The 20209-nt window shown below is 40.8% G+C and overlaps 1 protein-coding gene across 1 annotated transcript in view; it reads right to left on the bottom strand.

The window, feature by feature from the left end:
* The window catches only part of LOC135204542 (zinc finger protein 420-like), a 96656-nt gene extending 85289 nt beyond the window's left edge, over window positions 1-11367 (bottom strand). The window contains exon 1 of the mRNA XM_064234706.1: window positions 11025-11367. The gene's annotated coding sequence lies outside the window, so the exon portion shown is untranslated. The remainder of the gene's footprint in view (window positions 1-11024) is intronic.
* Between the last annotated feature and the right edge of the window lie 8842 nt (window positions 11368-20209).

Genomic DNA, 20209 nt, shown 5'->3' with positions numbered 1-20209 from the left:
ATGACGACATTTCCTCTTCGATTCCTCCAATTCTGACAGACTTCTACCATCAGGAATAGATAAACATCACAAGGCAGCGGCGAAAGCTTCATCCAGTGACGTAACTCCAGAGTAGTAGTGGTAAATGAATATGAGTACCAGCAGGGGATCAGTACACACTCTAGGATCATTATCACAATATTCTACGAGTCACAGGTACAATTCCAAGGTTAGGATAACCAATACGAAGAGCTATCCAACCAATACTGCTGTAAACACAATCACCACTGTTAGTCTGTAAAATAAAGAAAAAATGATTAAAGTAATAAAGATAATCCTCTCCCATCCAAGGGCACCGCCCTCCGAAGTGAGAGATCCCCCAAACACTGACATCACATGCCCCCTCTTCTACCTTCGTCCGATAGTAAGTGAAAGGGTAAAGGAGAAGAGAAATTACCATAAAAACAAAACAAAGACAAACCTCTAAGGTTCCCCTCGGTAATTCCCAAGCCCTCACAGGACAAATCAGCATCTCATCCGCATCATCGTTGGTGAAATCTTTCAGGGAGGGGATCGTGAAGGACTCGAACCTGTCGTCAGGGACTGAAGGGTTCTGAGTCTTTGCTACGAAGTCCGAGACGAAATCGAGCGTCACTGATCCCTATCCCCTCGAGTGCTTAACATAGAAGGAAAAACCGTGAAGTTCTCCTCCTCTCTTTGCCAATGCCAGGACCAGCAAGAAGATGATCTTGAGGGTCAGATCCCTGTCTGACGACTCTCGGAGTGGCTCAAAGGGTCTGTGAGTCAAACTCCTACGCCTGAGTTCCCTGGGTGGGCAAGACCTCTTGAAGCTCTTCATTAGGAGCGAAATTTCCATTGAATTGGAAAGATTGACTCCTCGCCGTTTAAGGACTAGGGCCAGGGCAGCTCTGTATCCTTTAACTGCGGAGACAGAGAGAAGCTTCTCTCGGCGAAGAAAGACGAGGAAATCCACTACCTGCAGAAGACAGACCACTTCCCCTGGTACACTGTTGCAGAGGACGACTGTCTGAGGTACCCAGCCATCTCTGTTGCTGCTCAGCGAGAAAAGCCTCTCACTCGCAAGAGATGGTGGATAACCGCCAGCCGTGAAGACACAGGGACCGAACTGCCCGGTGGTACCATTCCACATGTGGTTGGCACAGGAGGTTGTGCCAGGGGGGAATCTCTCGTGGTGCCTCGGAGAGAAGAGCCACCAGGTCCGGATACCAAACGGCCTCGGGCCATTTGGGTGCCACCAGAATCATCCGAAGATTGCTGGTGACCAGCACTCTGCTGATCACCTTACGAATCAGGCAGAACGGGGGAAAGGCGTAGACTATGAGATTGTCCCACGGGTGCTGGAACATGTCCTCTGCAGCTGCCCATGGGTCCGGCACGACGGAGAAGAAAACCCCACAGGTCGAAGAGCCTTTCCGCCACATCTGGGTGAAGAGACGATTCGGTCCCAATCACCTGATTCCGGGGGCTGAGCTTGTCCGCCACTACATTCCTCTTGCCTGGAATGTATCTGGCTGACAGCTCTACCGAGTGAGCTACGTCTTACTCGTGCACCTGCATCGTCAACTGGTGCAACGGGAGGGACACTAGGCCCCCCTGTTTGTTGACGTATGCCACTACAGTGGTGTTATCGCTCATCAACACCACTGAATGTCCCATCACTCGTTCCCGCAACTCTTGGAGTGTGAGGAACGCAGCCTTGAGTTCCAGAACGTTGATGTGTAGGTGCTTGTCGTGATGGTTCCACACGCCTGCAACCAGCGATGCGTTTGAGAACAGCAACATCTCCGGAGGGGGAGTGTGCAGGGGCACTCCTATTGCAAGGTTCCTGTAATCTAGCCACCAAGCCAGGTCCTCCCTCACTTCCTCTGTGAGAGGAACAAGGAAGGACTGCGGATCTCGTGCTTGTGACCAACACTCCTTTAGTCTACACTGAAGAGACCGCAGGTTAGGACGCCCGTGAGGGACTAACTTCTCCAGTGACGACAGGTGACCAATCACGACTTGCCACTGCTGAGCTGACTGCTCCCATCGAGACAGGAACCGTCTAGCTGCCTCCCTAAACCTACTGATCCGCAAGCCTGCGGGGAAGACTCGTGCTGCTACCGTGTAGATCAGCATGCCCAGGTACTTCATCCTCTGCTTGGGCTTGAGATCTGACTTCTCAAAGTTCACCACAATCCCCAGATCGAGGCAGAAGTTGAGGAGTTGATCCCAGGACCAGCCAATCGTCGAGATACCTCATCAGATGTATCCCGACCGAATGGGCCCAAGCTGACACCAGAGTGAACACTCACGTGAACACCAGTGAGGCGGTAGAGAGACCGAAACAAAGTGCCCTGAACTAGTACACTGTCCCATTGAGGATGAAGCGGAGGTACTTCCTGGAGAACTGATGGATGGGTATTTGGAAATATGCATCCTTCAAGTCTACCGAAAGCATGAAGCCGTTCTCTCTGATGGAGTCGAGCACAGAGCGTGACGTTTCCATTGTGAATCGAGTCTGGCGAACGAATCAGTTCAAGGGAGAGAGATCTATCACCGGTTGCCAGAACCCCCCCCCACCCCATGAGTTCTCCACTAGGAGGAGTCAGCTGTAAAAGCCAGCAACTGATCTCATACGACCTCCACAGCTCGTTTGCTCAGCATGAACTTGACTTCTTCCCGAAGCGCTACGTCCCTGGCAGAACCGGGAATATATGTCTGAAGGTGGACCGGGTGTGAAGTGAGGGGTGGCCGCGACTCGAAGGGTAGTAGATATCCCTCCTTAAGGACATCCACTACCCAGGTCTTGGCTCCGTAGCGCTGCCAAGTTCCCAAATGGCTCGCCAGGCAACAACCCCCCCTTCTGGCAGCAGGTGAGGGGGAACGCCGTCCCTAGCTTTTCCCCTTCTTCGACTTCCGCTTGGCAGAACCCCCACAGGAGTGGGAGGTCTAGGAGGAGGGCTGACGCTCACTCTTCAAAGCAGAAGTCGAAGGCTGGGTCTTTCCTCTAGACCTCGACGCAGCTGATGTCTTGGCAGAGGAAGAGCTAGCCGAGCTCTAAGGCTTGGCCGCAGTTGCTCGAGGCTGCCCAGAAGCCTTCGAGACAGCCTGGTGTACCAAGTGGTCACTGTCCTCAGTGCACAGCTGTTCCACCGCAGCATCCACCATCCCTCCAGGTGTTACCTCACGACCGGCCGCCCTGGTCACCCGAGTGAGAACTGCGTCCTAACGTCTCAGGCGCAGGTTGGCCGTCTGGTGGGCGAGGTAGGAAATGGCCCTACCTCCAGACTGACAGTCTCCTGAATGCAGAGTCTCCTTCGGGAGAGATGGGTCCTGAGGAGGCTGCGACTCTGGACACCGTGAGGGACCACAGGTCCAGCCAGGAGACTGCTTGGAAGGCTGCCATGGCAGTCGCTTCCAGGGCCGATGCCTCTTGCTGTGGTCGTCGTTGTACACGTCACCGGGCCATGGGTTACAGGAGCGGCCAGGTGGTGCAGCAGCCCCTGAATGCTGGGGGTTCCCGCTCGCCCGAAGGGGGGGGGTCCCACCCCAAGCAGACAGAAGACCCCGTGTACAATTCCTCTGCGCTTGACAGGTCGAATGACAAGGCAGAACACGACACGTCCCCTGGAGGGAAAAGAGCCATACGAGGGAGCTGACTAGGAGGGAGGAAAGAGGAAGACATGTCCGTAACCAGAGGTGTCGCTGGAGAGCTTTCCGAGGACCCCTTGGCCGGTTTACACACCTTCCTCCTCCTCTCGTAGCGCTCCCACTGCTCTTCCGACCACGACATACATACATTACAAGGTTCGGCCCAAGAGCACTCACGCCCTCAGCACCGAGTACACGATAAATGGGAGTCCACATGTTCGGTGGACCTAAAGGTCCCACAGTGACGGCCCTCCATACCAGGGCATACTCTCTGGTTGGTTGGGGGGGCTTGCATGTTCCTTGACACGATACAAACCACAAGTCACAATGAAGAAACAATTAGTAAGTACTTACTGAGGATTCACACTACAAGTACTACCAGTAAGAGAAAAAGCGTATACAAGGCTATCAATCTTCGTATTGAAGGTGAGAAAAGCTCACGACGATGGCGGGCAGAGAGGTGAACAACACATCCTCATCCGACAGCAGCCGAAAGCAAAGTGAATGACTACCCTCCAGTCGGGCGGGACTCCCGACCATCGGACAAGCAGTTACTACCAAACTACCTTGTAGAAAGCTTACGACCAGTCCAGCTGGCGCTGTAAGTATTTTCCCTATGTAAAGGACCGAGGGTTTGTATTACGTATTGGAACAAAATGGGTTTGTATATTAATTGGATTTAATTTTGATATCAAACACCGTACATACATATTTATTTAAAAAACAAAAATAAACCAGAAAGATCCCACCAGGAAAAAGTTGATCGACCAGTCAGCAAAAGCTCACAAACACACGTCTTCATCGGAAGACAGCGTAGGCAAAGTGGAGTGTTTACATCCGGGAAGGCTAGCCTACCCGCCTGCCACACAGTAGTTACTTTCTAACCACCTTGTTCAAGAATTTAACGGCCATAATTCCAGCTACACCAAAAGTAATTCCTTATGTAAAGGACCGAGGGTTTGTATATCGTGTAGGAGCAAATCTAATTTCACAGTGATGTCGGTTAGTGGTAGCCTAGGCTAGTCTGTCGTTTTACATGTAGAGTAGTGGTTTAAAGATCTGTATACAATGTAAGGGGTCCTAGGCTAGCCTAGGTCAAATTTGTATGCAAAGTAATGGGTCAAAAATTTTGTATGTCAAGAAAGCGGGTCAAAGGTTTCTATGCAAAGAAATGGGTTAAACTTTTATATTTAAAATTAAAAGGTCAACCGTAACAAAACCATAAATAGGGGGAAACACCGCAGTGGAGCCATCATCATCACATGGCTCAGCCTTATTCACTTGATATTTATTTGGTGAAACAAGAATGCAATTACATCTTTAAGCATACCATTCAAAAGATTGAAGTTTCAGCAACATAATGTAATATATGAAAGTAAAATATGTTTTCAAGGCAGTTTTGAAATCCAATATGGCGTCACCCGTGTGATGTGCCGTTCGTAACCACAGCCAAGCCACCATCTTTCCCAGCCTTCCCAGCACTTATTTGAACAATGTTAGCTTATATATGTAACGTTTATTGATCTTACTCAAGATTGCAGTTGTAATCAGCACAATAAAACATTTTGTTGCCTATATTAGTGAAAGTATGAAACTTTTTAGTCCCGGGGTCATGGTTTAAACTGGAATTTACTTTTACCTTGTAATCGGTGGCTTTATCCTTACTGCCATCACAACTGAAACGCCATAGTGCTTATTTGAATGTAATTATACACATGTTGGTCTTAATTCACTCCAAATTACGGGCAGCACACGAGTTTATGAGGTTTACAAGTTTACTTGGAAAGAGATAAATGAGACCTTTCTCAGGTCTGATCTCGAAAGAGAGAACAAAACACAATAAAAGAAAATAACACACAATATAATAATACAAAATAGCTTTAACAAATTGTTAACAATCATTTACTTTACTCATTATTTAGTTTAACTTTACTTTGTTACTTCAAAATGTTTATTTAATTCATATCTATTATTCATTTTTTGCAACCAAATTACCCAGAAAAATTATAAATATTTCTGAAGTACATTCAAGCAGACAACAGCAAAATGACCCATTGTTGCCAATCTAGTGAAGCTTCCCACATAAGCTAATGCATTTACAAACTGTTTCCATGAATTCTAGTTGTCATAGTAATGCAATAATGATAAAATTGCCCTAATATGTATATATACACTACAAATAGATATGCTAATTTCACTTATTTCCCCGGTTTTGTGCAAGTCTTATACCCAGTTTGGAAGGTAAACACATACCAATTGGCAACACTGATAAACAATTGAAGAGCGCAAAGAACGCCGGAGGTACCGTTCACAAGCAAAACTATTGATATTTGAGTAAGGAATCTAGTTACGTTTTCAACAACAAATATTTTCAAATTAATAATCATGAATATGTAAAAATATTTGCCGGTTAACTATTTATTTAAATAATTATCTAGTTCGTGCTTCTTCTTCTTCTACTAAAAATCGTAGTTTCCTTAAAAAAGTAGTAGTTGGAAGTTGTTGCTATGATTGTTGTGATGAAAGTGCCCCAGCGTCTATGGGTACAAGTGGTGTGCGGATTTAGCACAGGAAATGGGAAGTTTGTTGACACAAGCGACTCCGCAAACATCGAGATGACGTCAAACTTCGAAATATCGGTAGTTGTAAGTAAAAATTTTGAAAGCATCATGGAGGTAGTGTGCACTGCATATGGCCAGACTTTTCATTACCCTTTGTTTAATCTTAAAATATGGCCTTAATTTCTAACTTTGGAGAAAATACTTACTTCCAAATAAGAGTAGAGGTCTCGAGCTGTTCCTCTCACCACCAACACCTCGTGACTGATGACCTTCTCCGGGGTCATAACGTGTTAAAGTACTTTTTCGGAGGGTGACCTCAAACACTGTAGTCAGTGGCTCGACAAGTCCATATATACGCTAACATTGTTCAAATGAGTGCTGGGAAGGCTGGGAAAGATGGTGGCTTGGCTGTGGTTATGAACAGCATGTCACGCGGTTGCTGTCATATTGGATTTCAAAACTGCCTTGAAAACATATTTTACAAAGACCTCACATGCTTATTTTAATTTGTATGGCGCTTTCATATATCACATTATGTTGCGGAAACTTCAATCTTTGAATGGTATGCCTAAAGATATAATTGCATTCTTGTTTCACCAATTAAGTATTGAGTGAATAAGGCTGAGCCACGAGATGACGATGGCTCCATTGTGGTGTTTCCCCCTATAGCCTAGGCTAGCCGTGTCCTTTTGTATGTAGAGTGCCTAATTCTCTGTGACCCCTGAGGCTAGTGCACGAAGCGAAACAATACCTCTTGCCAGAACAAACGAGCTTGCCAAGAATATTTAAATATGTGGATACGGCACGAAGCGGCATTCCGCCACATTCTTACTGACAGTACAGATTAAGAAATTCACCATTGAAATCTAATTTCACAGTTATGTCGGTTAGTGATAGCCTAGGCTAGTCTGTCGTTTTACATGCAGAGTAGTGGTTCAAAGTTCTGTATGCAAGGTAAGGGGTCCTAGGCTATCCTAGGTCAAACTTGTTTGCAAAGTAACGGGTCAAACATTTGGGTAGTCTGCATATTCGTCGGGCAGGCCTCGTAACTCCTTCTGCCTGCGCCGCCAATCCCTTAGCCAAGGTAAGTACTTCCACCCGAAACAGCTGACCGCCAAAACAGCTGACAACCTTGTGTGCCCCGACCCAAAAAGCCATGCAACCTCAGTCTCTGATTGCTGCCCTCCCCGACATGGCTGTGTCCTCGTGCCATCCCACTCACCAACACTTTGACGCCGCCAATCCGGTCACATTGATGGATTTGGGTGTCTTTTGTAGTGACGAAAGGTCATTGCTTATATTTTTAATGAAAAGTGGCCTTATTGGCGATTGTAGCGGTCAATGCAATCAGTGTGAAGAAGGCACAATCGGCCTGGTGAAGCATGGTGAAACCTTCCAGCGGCGGTGTAATGTCTGATGCTGTAGGAAACTGAAAGCAATTCGGACTGGCTCCTTCTTCTCTGGGTCACACCTATCCTACAAGACTATATTAGGCTTGATCCATTGCTGGATTTACGAACTTCCCCAGAAATATGTACGGATGACTGAATATCGGTTCTTATGGAGGAGTTATGGAGTTCCATTTGACAACGTCTGTGTGTGTGTGTGTGTGTGAGAGAGAGAGAGAGAGAGAGAAGAGGGAGAGGAGAAGAGGAGATAGAGAGAGGAGAGAGGAGAGAGAGAGTAATTGGTGGTTGGATGGTTAACGACTATATTGGCTGTTGGTGAGTTCTGGCTGGGTTGTCTGCTGTTGTTGTTAGAGTTCTGTGTTTTGAGTGAGTTTTCTGTCAGTCTTTGGTGAGAGCTGGTGATAGTTAGTAGTGTTGGAGGAGTCAATTAAAGGCCTTGGAAATTGGTTGAGTTTTATGTTTTGTTTTGTTGTTGTTTTGTTATTTGATGTTGGTTTCTTAGGAGTTGTTGTGCTGTGAGGTTTTTGTTGGGTGGTATGTGAGTTCCTGTTGGATTGTATGTGAGTTGTCGAGGGTTGTTGTTGGTGTTGTTAGTGGGTGTGTGTTGCTTTTTTTTTTTTTTTTTTTGTGCTGGTAATTGTTTGTGCATTGGTCTTTTGTTGTGTTGTTGAGTTTTTGTTGTTATGTGTGAGGTTGTGGTTGTGTTCCTTGGTTGTTTGCTGTGTTGTTAGGTTGTGGTTGTGTTTCTTGTTGTTGTTGAGTTGTGGGGTTGTTGTTTTTGGGTGTTGTTGTTGGGTTGTGGTTGTGTTCCTGTTTTGTTGTTGTGTTGTTTTGGTTGTGGGTTGTGGTTCTGGGTTGTGGTTGGTATCTCTGCGACCTCGACGGCAGACAGCACACCAAAGCCCGGAGTATCTGGAGTGTTGGTAAGTACATGTGTTTTGCATTTTTTTTTTTTTAGGTATAGGTCAATTGTCCTGCATGTATTTTGTTGTGTAAAGAAGAAAGTGTGACTGAGGGTGAGTTGGGCAGCTGGAGCGATTAGGTTTATGTGGGGGGGATTTGCCCGCTTGTTTTTTAAGCTTGTGATCCCACCACATTCTGACCATACCATAGTCGATTGATACAATTTCTGCCGGGAAGTTTGTATTGAGATTTTGGTGCAGGACAACTGGAAACTCGGGGGGCCAGGACACATCGTGGAAATTGACGAATCCATATTTGAGAAGAGAAAATTCCATAAAGGTAGACGTGTCGATGGTTGTTGGGTCCTCGGGGGGATTGATCGCAAAACAAAGGACACGTTCTTTCAAGTTGTTCCCGATAGATCAGCAGAAACACTCCTCCCAATTTTAATCGAAAACACACCCAGAGTCAACCGTAATTTCAGATTGTTGGAAATCATACCACACTTTAAGTCAGCATTTCAAAACACACCTTAACGTAAATCACTCCCTACATTTTGTTAATCCCGACGATACACATATACACACAAACACGATAGAATCCACATGGTGGGTCTTGAAACGTAATGTTTTGCCTAGAAGTGGTACCGTAAAAAATTTGTATAATTCATATTTTTCCATGTATTACATTAAGAAGCGTTACCTTTCAAATGTAGATTGTCTTTTTAAAGCTTTTTTAGAACTAGCTAAACGTGCTTATCCGTTAAATAGAGTACTTTCAACACCCATCAAAATGTGGTCTAATTCCACTGAAACACAACAATCATCGATAGATCGCTCCTCCCAAACGGATCTGTTCAAACCACAAATGTTTGTTCCCCAATTTCATTCGGCCCGATCCCGCCAAAATTGCTCCATCTGCCCCGAAGAGAGGAAGATTCGAGCCATCCGACTTGTCCGATAATTCCGATTTCCAACCCAACTAAGGTAAGTCCGGTTTTATACATTTTTTTTTTTTAATTTTATGCCATATTTTCTTGCCAGAACATACGAGCTTGCCAAGAATCTTTAAAAATGACAGTAAGGCGCGAAGTGCCGTCTGACCGCACCGAAACTCATTTTTGTTTTTTTCGGTCTACACATTTTTTTCTTGCCAGAACATACAAGCTTGCCAAGAATCTTTATAAATGTTGGTAAGGCGCGAAGCTCCGTCTGACCGTGCCGAAACTAATTTTTTTGTTTTTTGGTCTATGCTTTTTTCTCCTTTTTTTCCAAAGTAGGCCAACGAAAACAGTGTTAGGCCACACGTTCTAAGTCGGGTTAGGTGGGTTCGTTTGGTTAGGGTCAATTTTAGTTAGGTACGTGGGTCTCTTTTGTTTTTGTTCTCTATGCATCTCGTGCCCAAACGTTTGCTTAGGTTAACAGCCCATATGTTCATTCTACAAATGCAGAGTAGGAGGTCAACCACACAGCCGTTTCGTGGATTTCCGCGCCGAAACTAATTTTTTTGTTTTTTTGGTCTATGCCTTTTTCTCTTTTTTTTCAAAGTAGGCCAACGAAAAAAGTGTTAGGCCACACGTTCTAAGTCGGGTTAGGTGGGTTCGTTTTGTTAGGGTCATTTTTAGTTAGGTACGTGGGTCTCTTTTGTTTTTGTTCTCTATGCATCTCGTGCCCAAACGTTTTCTTAGGCTAACAGCCCATATGTTCGGTCTATGAATGCAGAGTATGGGGTCAACCACACAGCCGTTTCGTGGATTTCCTAGTGTGAATTTTCGTTGTCTTTGTTACCCCCCCCCCCCAAAAAACCCCGTTTCCCAATACATCCCCCCTTACCGTTTTCGGCACATTTTCACCTAAAACCCCGGTTCCCAAAACTTCCCCCTTTACCGTTTTTATAGACTTTTGGATATTCCATTACTACACGTTTTCAAAAATCGCACCAAAACATACGTCCGCCATCTTGTTTGCATTCGTCCGCCGATTCTCTAGCAGACGGTACTCTTGCCCGACGAATCGACAGGCGCTCCAAACATTTTGTATGTAGAGTAAGCAGATCAAAGGTTTGTATGCAAAGTAATGGGTCAAACTTTTGTATGTAAAGGGTCAACCGTAACAAAACCATAAACATGTACATTACTGTCTCTCTACACCGGGAATTAAGAGTTTCCATCGTCGTAAACGTCCGAAGCCATTTCCCCCCACCCCAAATCCAAAAACGCTGTTTCCCACAAGGGTCCTTTCCACTAAGTCAACAACAAAATCGTTGTTCATAACAATTACAGTAATGTTCCCCATCTCAATTCCAGAATTGCAGTAGAGCTACATGTAGTAGATAGATAATTATAGATTTTTTCCCACAAAAATCGATCTTCTGCGGGTAGGAGACCCCTCCATACTAGTCCCTAGACACATGGGCAATACACAGACAATATACAGTCACTACTATACAGTCTACACAAAGTCTATATATAGTTTATAGGTAACCTGTGTTAACTCACCTATTAAGACGGGAATTGTGTATTCACAGAGTAATATTCAATATCAGACGTTTGAATAGAAGTTACCAGTCAATGGAGTAGCATCAGTAGTAGTAGTAGGCGGGATACGTCTTTGAAACGGCTCCTTTCTTGTTTTATTGATTCCTGGTTATGAGGTGCAAAGCTTTACTCCCTTAATTATTTACTTTACTCATTATTTAGTTTAACTTTACTTTATGTTACTTCAAAATTTTGACTATAATTCATGTCTTTTTCCCATTTTTGCCACAAAATAACCCCCCAAAATCACAGATATTTCTAAATCAGATATAATTCATTATTTCTACTTTACTTTTAACCCAACTCCCTTTCATTTCTTCTTCTTTAAAACTGAGGCAGAGCCGTTATAGCTACTTAGCTTTGACATCCATCCCTTTCCAGGTTAATTAAGAACATTCTTAATTTTGGGTTCTATTCTTATATATTCTCCCAGCTTTCTGTTAGGGGATGTCAGTGTCCCTAAATTTATGTCCTGGTCTGATTTTTTTAACGATTTACACATGAATAAATGTTCGGTGGTGTCCTCCTACACTGCATATTTCACAGACCTCGTTCTTAAATTTGCCCCATTAAGTTCAACATATTCAGTCTGGCTTTCATTATGATACACGCATCCTTTGTTTCCAGTTCCCTTAATTGTGTACTTGTTTTCCTCGAAGTTATCTATGAACCTCAGCTTCTTCATTTCTTTCTTCTTTTCTCTCAAAGTCTCTTGGATATCTTGATTCAATTCTTATCTTTATTTCCCTTTTCAGTGCTTTTTATGGCACATGGTCATGAGAACAAGAATCTTCTTCTTCTTCTTCTTCGACCTCTTGAGAGTCGTTCCCATTGAGGAGGAAGAGTTTGTTGAATATCAAGTGCTTGATTTTAACCCCACAGATCTCTCTCTCTCTCTCTCTCTCTCTCTCTCTCTCTCTCTCTCTCTCTCTCTCTCTCTCTCTCTCTCTCTCTCTGTCGACCTGATTCAGCTTTTGATCGTTACCAGGTCTTTTTCCTGAGGGCTTTGATTGTCCAGGACTTGGGAAGGAGTTGCATTTCATTCCTGCAAACTTTCATGCACTCGATCTCACAATTATTGCCTTTTCACTTGCAGAAGTTTGTGTGCGTGTGTGTGCGTAAGTGCAGGAACGCATCTACAAAGAATATATGATAAATATACAATGTTTAACTATAGACAATGCTAATAAGATATTTTGTTTAACTGAAACCCATCAGAAACTAGACAAATTAGCATTAAGTAAAGGTATAAATAAAATAGAAAATATAATGGATATGAAAGACAAAAAAGGAGGAGGGTTAATGATGCTATATAGAAACAGTGATAACACAGAGTTAAACAAGGTGGAGACCATTAGCAAAGATTTATGGCATGCTAAATGTAAGATATACAATAATATTATTCATATTTTGTTGTTATACTTATCAGTAGGAAATACAGAGGAGGATAAAAATAGAAATAAAGCAATAAAATTGGAATGTGAAAACGTTATTAAAAACATAAATGACCAAGAATCCTAATTAATATTAGGAGATTTTAATGGCCATGTAGGTTTCTTAGGCCACCAGAATGCAGACAGAAACGGGGAAATAATACTAGAATGGATAAATGAACATAGGCTAAAACTATTTAATGGAGAAGACAGATGCCCTGGAGTCTACACATGGGAGAGGATGCAGATGAAAAGTGTAAAAGATTTTGCTTTCGTCAATGAGAAGTTCTATGATAATTTTGAGGGGATGGTAATTGATGAAGACAAAATGAATTTGATATCTCTGACCATAACCTAATTGCCATTAACTGACATTCAAAGGACAGAACAGTTATACATTTATATAATGAACATGGAAGCAAGCTAAATGAGGCTGAAACAAAGGACGAATTAGTGAATTATTGGAGAACCATATACAGTAAACACGAAAATAAAATAAAGGAATTCTGGAATGAAGAGAAAAGGATGGAATATGAGAATGAAATGGCAGAAGTAGATGATTTCATAAGAATGGAGATTATAGATTCCCAAAAGTACTAAGAGAACACATGGACCTATTGATGGAATGCAAAAGGAAGATAACCGAGGAAAAGTCATAGCTTGCCTAAGTAAGCTCAAAGCAAAAGAAGCTGCAGGCCCACATGGAATCAAACCAGAGCTTTACAAAGCATTAATGAAGAGCAAAACCTGTATAGAAGTATTAGTTAGGTGTTAAAACAAAGAGCTAGAAATCAAAGAAAAGCCTGAATCTTGGAAGAAATCGAGAACGAAAATGATAGAAAAGAAAAGGAAACCAAGGGCTAAGGATTTAAGGTCAATAGCTTCATTAAATATATCATACAAAGTATTCATGATGCTGATAAAAGACGAAACAGAAGCACACCTCAGAATGCACGAAGAAGATCACGAATGCCAAGCAGGATTCACAAGAGGGAGTAGGATTGAAGATGATATTCTTACACTACAATATTGTGTAGAAGAGAGCTATAGGAATAGACAACCATTAATAGTAATAGCTATCGATTACAGTAAAGCCTTTGACTCTGTAAAAAGAGAAGTTATGATCGAAGTCATGAAACAGTTCAAAATACAGAGGCAGTAGCTAATATATACGAAGTGGTTATCACAATAATAGACCTAGGGGAGGGAGTGGAACAGGAAATGGAAATTACCAGTGGAATTAGGCAAGGGTGCACAGGTTCTACATCACTTTTCAAATTGATGACATATCTAATAATTAAGAAAATGGAAGAGGAAGGGACAGAATTCGAAAATGAATTATTAAAGATAGGGAAACTTTTCTTCGCTGATGATGGGTTAGTATTAGCAGGAAATATAGAAGATGCAAGGAAAAATTTAAAGATTTTAATAGATATAGGAAATAAATGTTAGCTAGAAATAAATAAAGAGAAAAGCAGCATTATTATTTTCGATATGGAGGAAAAAACAAAAGAGACTGAGGATATAAAAATGCGGGAGAATATAACATATTTAGGGATAAAGGTAAACAATACTAGAAATCTGTTTAAGCTACAGAAAAAGGAAATAATGGACAAAGCACAGAATTTAGCCAACCTAACCTATTCAGTGATAGAGCAAAGCTGTAACAAAGTACTTACAGGTAAAACATACGGGAAAAATATACCTCTACCATCAGTCTTATATGGGACCAATGTAGTTAATTTAACAGATACAGAAACAGAAAAATTGCAAAGAATAGAGAATAGGGTTTATAGGAAAATATTATTAGGAAGCTTGTAGAAAAGTTACAGTAGTAGCCGCATTAAGGGAGGGGAGATAGGAGCATCTTCCATGAAAAGCAGAATTATAAGTGGAAAGCTAAGTTATGTAAATAATACTATAAATGGAAGGAAAGAGTTACTGAAGAAAATAATTATAGATATGCAAGAAAATGAAAGAAAATGGTGGAGAATAGTGGAAAAGTACATGCACGAAATTAAAATCAATTTAAGAAAACTGGAAGGAATGTCCAAAACAGAAATTAAGGAAAAAACCAGAATCTTGGGCACAGTGAAGTGGAAAGAATACTTGGAAAATAAAGTGACCGTAAATATATACAAAAAGTGGAAAAGTGAAATAAAAGATGAAGAAATTTATGACAACACTTTTGGCTCGATAATTCTCTTTAGAGCCAGAACCAACTCACTGAATTTAAATATAACAAAGAGACACCATAATGGGAGCACCTGTTGTCCTTTTTGTGTTAATAAAGAAGAGGATATTTTTCATTTTTTTTTTTTTTTATATTGTCTTGCTTACAGGGAAGAACGCATTAGATCAATTGACCTTCAGCAACCTGAAGAAGAGAATGAAAATAATGTTGCTGGAAAATTCCTATTTAGAGAAGAACATAATGAAATAAGAAAAAAGACCTTAAATAAGATGTGGAAAAAAAGAGAAAAAAGAATTAGAGCTCAACAATTTAAAAAAACCAACCAACCTACCATTACCGCATCTATTAATGGAGCACATAGAAGGAATAAAAATAGTTAAGAATATTAAATACCTAGGAGTAACAATCAGCAACATGAAAGACTGCTTCAGAGAACAGATAAAAAGGGCCCAAATTAAAGCAAAGCAGATGGCAAATATGGCTAATGCAGTCATCAATAAAAGCTGTAGCAGGGTAAAAATAGGAAAATTGTACTGGAAAGGACTAGCAATGCCTTCATTCATGTATGCGATGGAAGTCATGAAACTTGACAGGAAAACAATAAATGAATTGCAGAAGATAGATAATAAAGTATACAGAGCAATATTGAAAGCGCCAAGTTACACTGCAAGTTGTGCGTTAAGATCTGAAATAGGGGCCTCTTCCTGCCAATCTAGAGATATCAAGAATAAACTTTTCTACCTGAAACATACACTGAAGAGTGGTGGAAATAGGCTCCTATATGAGATAACCATGGATCAGTATGAAAAAAAAAACCCTGGATAATGCAAGTAAAAGAGTATATGAAAGAACTAAACATAAACTTAAGTAAAATTAAAGCAGTTAAAGACAAACAGTTAAGAGAAATAATAAACAATTGGGACAGAAAAACATGGCAGAAAGAAATGAATGAAAAGTCAACATTAAGAATCTACAGAAAATATAAAGAAAGCATAAGAGAAGAAATCTGGTATGATAACACTGAAAAAACAATGCTGATCAGTAGGGCCAGACTAGGTATACTAGGATTAAATGATAGAAATAGGATAAAAGGAGAAGATACAAAATGTTTATACTGTGAGGAACAAAATGAAAATTTAGAACATTTCTTACTTTACTGTCCAGCATACAATGCAATTGGAAATAGATATAGCTTTATGCAGCAACCATATCAAGAAAATAAAGAGGAATTAGTAGCAAATATAATCTTACTGGTAGTTCTAATGAGGGAGGAAGTGGAGAATAGGAAAGATTTTATAAAAGAAATGTGGTATTTCAGAGAGAAGAAACTCAAACAAACACAAACAAAGGAGGAATAAAAGAAGCAAGGGAGCCGTTTCAAAGGCATATCCCATCCACTACTACTACTACTACTACTACTACTACTACTACTACTACTACTACTACTACTACTACTACTACTACTACTACTACTACTACTACTACTAGTGTAGAAGGGAAGTAGGTAGGCAACAAAAGGCTTTAGAATGCGACAAATGTAGGGAATGGTTTCATACGAATTGCACCAATATCACTAATGATCAGTATGCTGGGATTCAGAGAGCTGTAGATGTAATAAAATGGTATTGTGCAGATTGTAGTAAGTGCCAGGACCAGAAGGATACAGAGATCAAAGAACTCAGGGAAGAGAACCAGACGCTTAAAGGTAGACTTCTGCAAATAGAAATAACCCTTAAGGACTTTAAGGACATTAAAGAGTCCCTAGTCAAAGATATAAAGGATGAGATTAAGGACATTAAAGAAACCCTAGCAAAAGACATAAAGGAAGAGATCCTCAGCAGCAGTAGAATAAGGGAAACAATTCAGGAAGAAATAAGAGAGGCCCAGGACAAAGACAGAAGGAAGGAAAACCTAATCATATTCAACCTGCCAGAGCATATAACAGGAGAGGAAACAGAGAACTTGAAGCTAGATGAAGAGAGGTGCAACGAAATATTCACAAAAGAACTTAACCTTAATAAAGATGAATGGAATACTAAAGATGTAGTAAGGTTAGGTAGGCCACGACTGCAACAAGGTCAAAACAATGAGGCGATAGGCAGATCAAGGCCCAGACCACTTCTAGTGAAACTCAGCCATGAGAGAGAAAAGTGGAACATATTAAAAAATGCCAGACTGCTAAGGAATGCAAAGAAGGATATTTACAAAAAAATATCTATAGTTCCAGACATGACTGCTAAAGAAAGAGAAAAAGATAGCATATTAAGATCTGAATTAAAGAAAAAGCAGGATAACAAAGAGGAAGGATGGTTCATAAGTAAGGGAGAGCTGAAGAGAAGAGAAAACTTTCAGACGACTAGAATGCTCTAAAAAGGAAATCCAGGGGAATATAGATAGAAACAAAAGAATTGTTAGAAGTGTAAATGAGTTAGAGGTAGGAAAATGTAAAGTAGATAGAATTGTAAATAATTTAGAGATAGGGAGTAATAATTTTTTTATGAGTGTAAATAAATTAGATTTAGGAGAAAATAGAATATATAGTAGTAATGTTAAGAGCTCTGAGGAAGGAAGTAGAAGAAGGGAAATTAGTTTAGGGCAGGTAGGTGAAGGAAGTAATTTCAGTAACAATCTTAGACTATTAGACCTAGAAGAAAAAAGTGGTTTGCAAAAGATAGATAAATGGTTAGACGGTAGAAGCAATTTTGTAAATAGAGAAAGTGAAAAATTAGTGAGCAAGACAGAAGATATATCAAGAAATCTTGAAATAAAGCTTATAAACACCCAAGGACTGACAAAAGCAAAAATAATCGAGCTAGTGGAAATAACAAAAGAAAACACAATTATGTGCATCACAGAAACACACCTTAAACAGCAAAAATTACTATTCCCAACAAGCATCAGAGTGGTAGACTCAATGAGAGATGAAGACGACACCAAAGGAGGAGGCCTACTAATAATGTATAGAACCAAAGGAGAGATCCAGATAGAAAAAGAAAAGTCGGAACACAAAGACATTCTAATAGTAAAGGTTAACTATAGAACAACAATATTCAACATAATTCTGGTCTACATGTCAACTAGTGATAAAGAAAGAAATAAACAAATAATAAGTGCCTTACATGTAGCCATAGAAAAATCCACAGAACCTGCCTATGATAGTCCTTGGGGATTTCAATGGGCACTTAGGTTTCATAGGGACACAAGAACTTGATCAAAAATGGAAAATATGTTATGGACCTAATGGAAAAATATGACCTAACGCTATTAAATGGAGATCCCAGCTGCAAAGGAGAGATAACCTGGAGTAGAGGAGATCAGAACAGTGCTATAGACTTTGCCCTAGTCAACCAAAATATGTATAAAAAATATGAATGTATGGAGATAGACGAGGGAAAATATGAATATGATCTATCAGACCATCACCTCATAAAGGTCCAATTCAAAATGAACACTAAAGTAAGGAAAACATTCAGAAATGAAACAAAAGAAATCAAATATTTGAAAGTTACAGAAGAGTCTACCATGAAATACCTTGAATATATAAAGTTTAAAGTAAAGCCAACAAGACAGAAAGGAGATCTAACCCAGTTGGAAGAAACAATGAGTGAAGCAAAAACAAATAACTTAGAGAAGATAATCAAAAGAAGGTTAAAGACAGGAAAGCAAGAAGAAATAGAACCAGTATGGGTCAACAAAGAAATAAAGTAAGAAATAAGCCAAAGAAGGGTATATAACAAATTAAAAAGGAAAGCCACAAGAATAGAAGAAAAAAGATACTATGAAGAAGCATATCTTAAACAAAAACAAAAAGTACAGATAATAATAAAGAAAGCATATGAAGAATATGAAGAAAAGATTAGAAATGAGATAATGAATGATAAAAACAGACACAGGAAAATCTGGGAATATATGTAAGTGTTTACATAATAAATATATGGACTAACATTCCATATTTTTATTATGTAAACACTTACATATGTGTCTATATATGTAAGTGTTTACATAATAAAAATATGGAATGTTAGTCCATATATATAAAAGATTGCTTGCAGGAATGTGATCAGACTAGAGACGCTAAAGATGACGTATACAATAAGTATGTAGGCTAAGATAACATGCCGTCACCTGTAGTCATTCAATTGTTTATAAACATTAGTCCAAGCTCCCTGCTTGAGACAACTACCCCGACCTATAATTCAAACGGCCTACGTGATCTGTAGCGTGTCTCATTTTGATTGTGTGTTCGTATGAAACTATGTCATTTGTATGTATGTTCATATGTTCGAACTACTGTCTGTTCCTTCATAACTTGTAACAGAGATGGTAGACGAGCAGAACAGAGTTAGCTATCGTCATTAGAAGACCTGTACCTTTTTACCTAAGCTTTATCATGTAGAGGAATAGGATTAGCCATCATCATTGGCAGAAGCGATCAAGCTATCGTTATTAGAAGACTTGTACAATCATATCTGATCTTCAGCATGTAAAACTTCAGAAGAATACATATAGTTTTATATTTCGTGTTTTCTACAAGAACCTCCTCACCATGAGTTTAACACATCGTCGTAATAACCAACAAGATAATACCGACTTCGTAAATGATCTACAAACCCCCAGACACTCCATTGAAGATGGAAGTGCAATACCAACCGACTTAGCGTAAGATTATCGCTAGTCTAACATTACCTCATAGGGCGCCTTATCATACAAGGCACAAGCCCTAATACATGTGTTTGTGTGTGTGTTTTTTTTTTGTTCGGTGTGTAGGTATAGGTCAATTGTCCTGCGTGTATTCTGTAGTGTAAAGAGGAAAGTGTGACTGAAGGTGAGTTTGGTAGCTGGATTGATTAAGTTTATGTGGGGGGGCGAGGTTTGCCTGCTTGTTTTTCAAGCTTCTGATCCCCCCACAGCACGACCCCCGAATCTCGTCAAATGATCATCGGGGAGGGGCCCCTCCTAAACTCCTGTAGAAATTGAGGAGGAACAGGAATAAAAACCAGTCATATATGTTATATATGGGAGCATTTAGGACTTGAATGCGAGTACAGTTCAACAAAATATACACTCGAATCTCCTAAAATGCCAGAACCCATAGGGGGCAACAAATTGAAACCCTTCCAAAGGAGCGAAAAAGCCAGGGAGAACATAGTCTCCTGGTGCTCAAATCCTAAGAATCTAAACACCAGATGTCAAGACGGTGAGAGGTTTCTCCGTCAGTGACAGAAGATCCTTCCAGCATGATGTGGATGTATATCAGATGGGACTCTAAGATCCTTCCAGGAATGTAGTCCTTCAATGCTGATGCTGAATCCTCCAGACAGCACTCTGCAGGATCCCTCCTATTCACCTCGCCCCTCCTAGTGTAACCATAGGAAGTAGAGGGAATAGGTGAGGAGGAGTGAACACTTTCGGTCACCTTGCTAGCAGAACTAGCCGGAGAAATGAATCGTGGGCAGCCATCAACCTGCATTGATGGCAGCGACATGAGTCTAGGAGAGCGTTCTTGCCCTGGAGAAACG

Source organism: Macrobrachium nipponense, chromosome 47 (assembly GCF_015104395.2).
Source record: "Macrobrachium nipponense isolate FS-2020 chromosome 47, ASM1510439v2, whole genome shotgun sequence".
NCBI classification, from domain to species: Eukaryota; Metazoa; Arthropoda; class Malacostraca; order Decapoda; family Palaemonidae; genus Macrobrachium; species Macrobrachium nipponense.
This window is presented reverse-complemented; position numbering and strand designations above follow the sequence as displayed.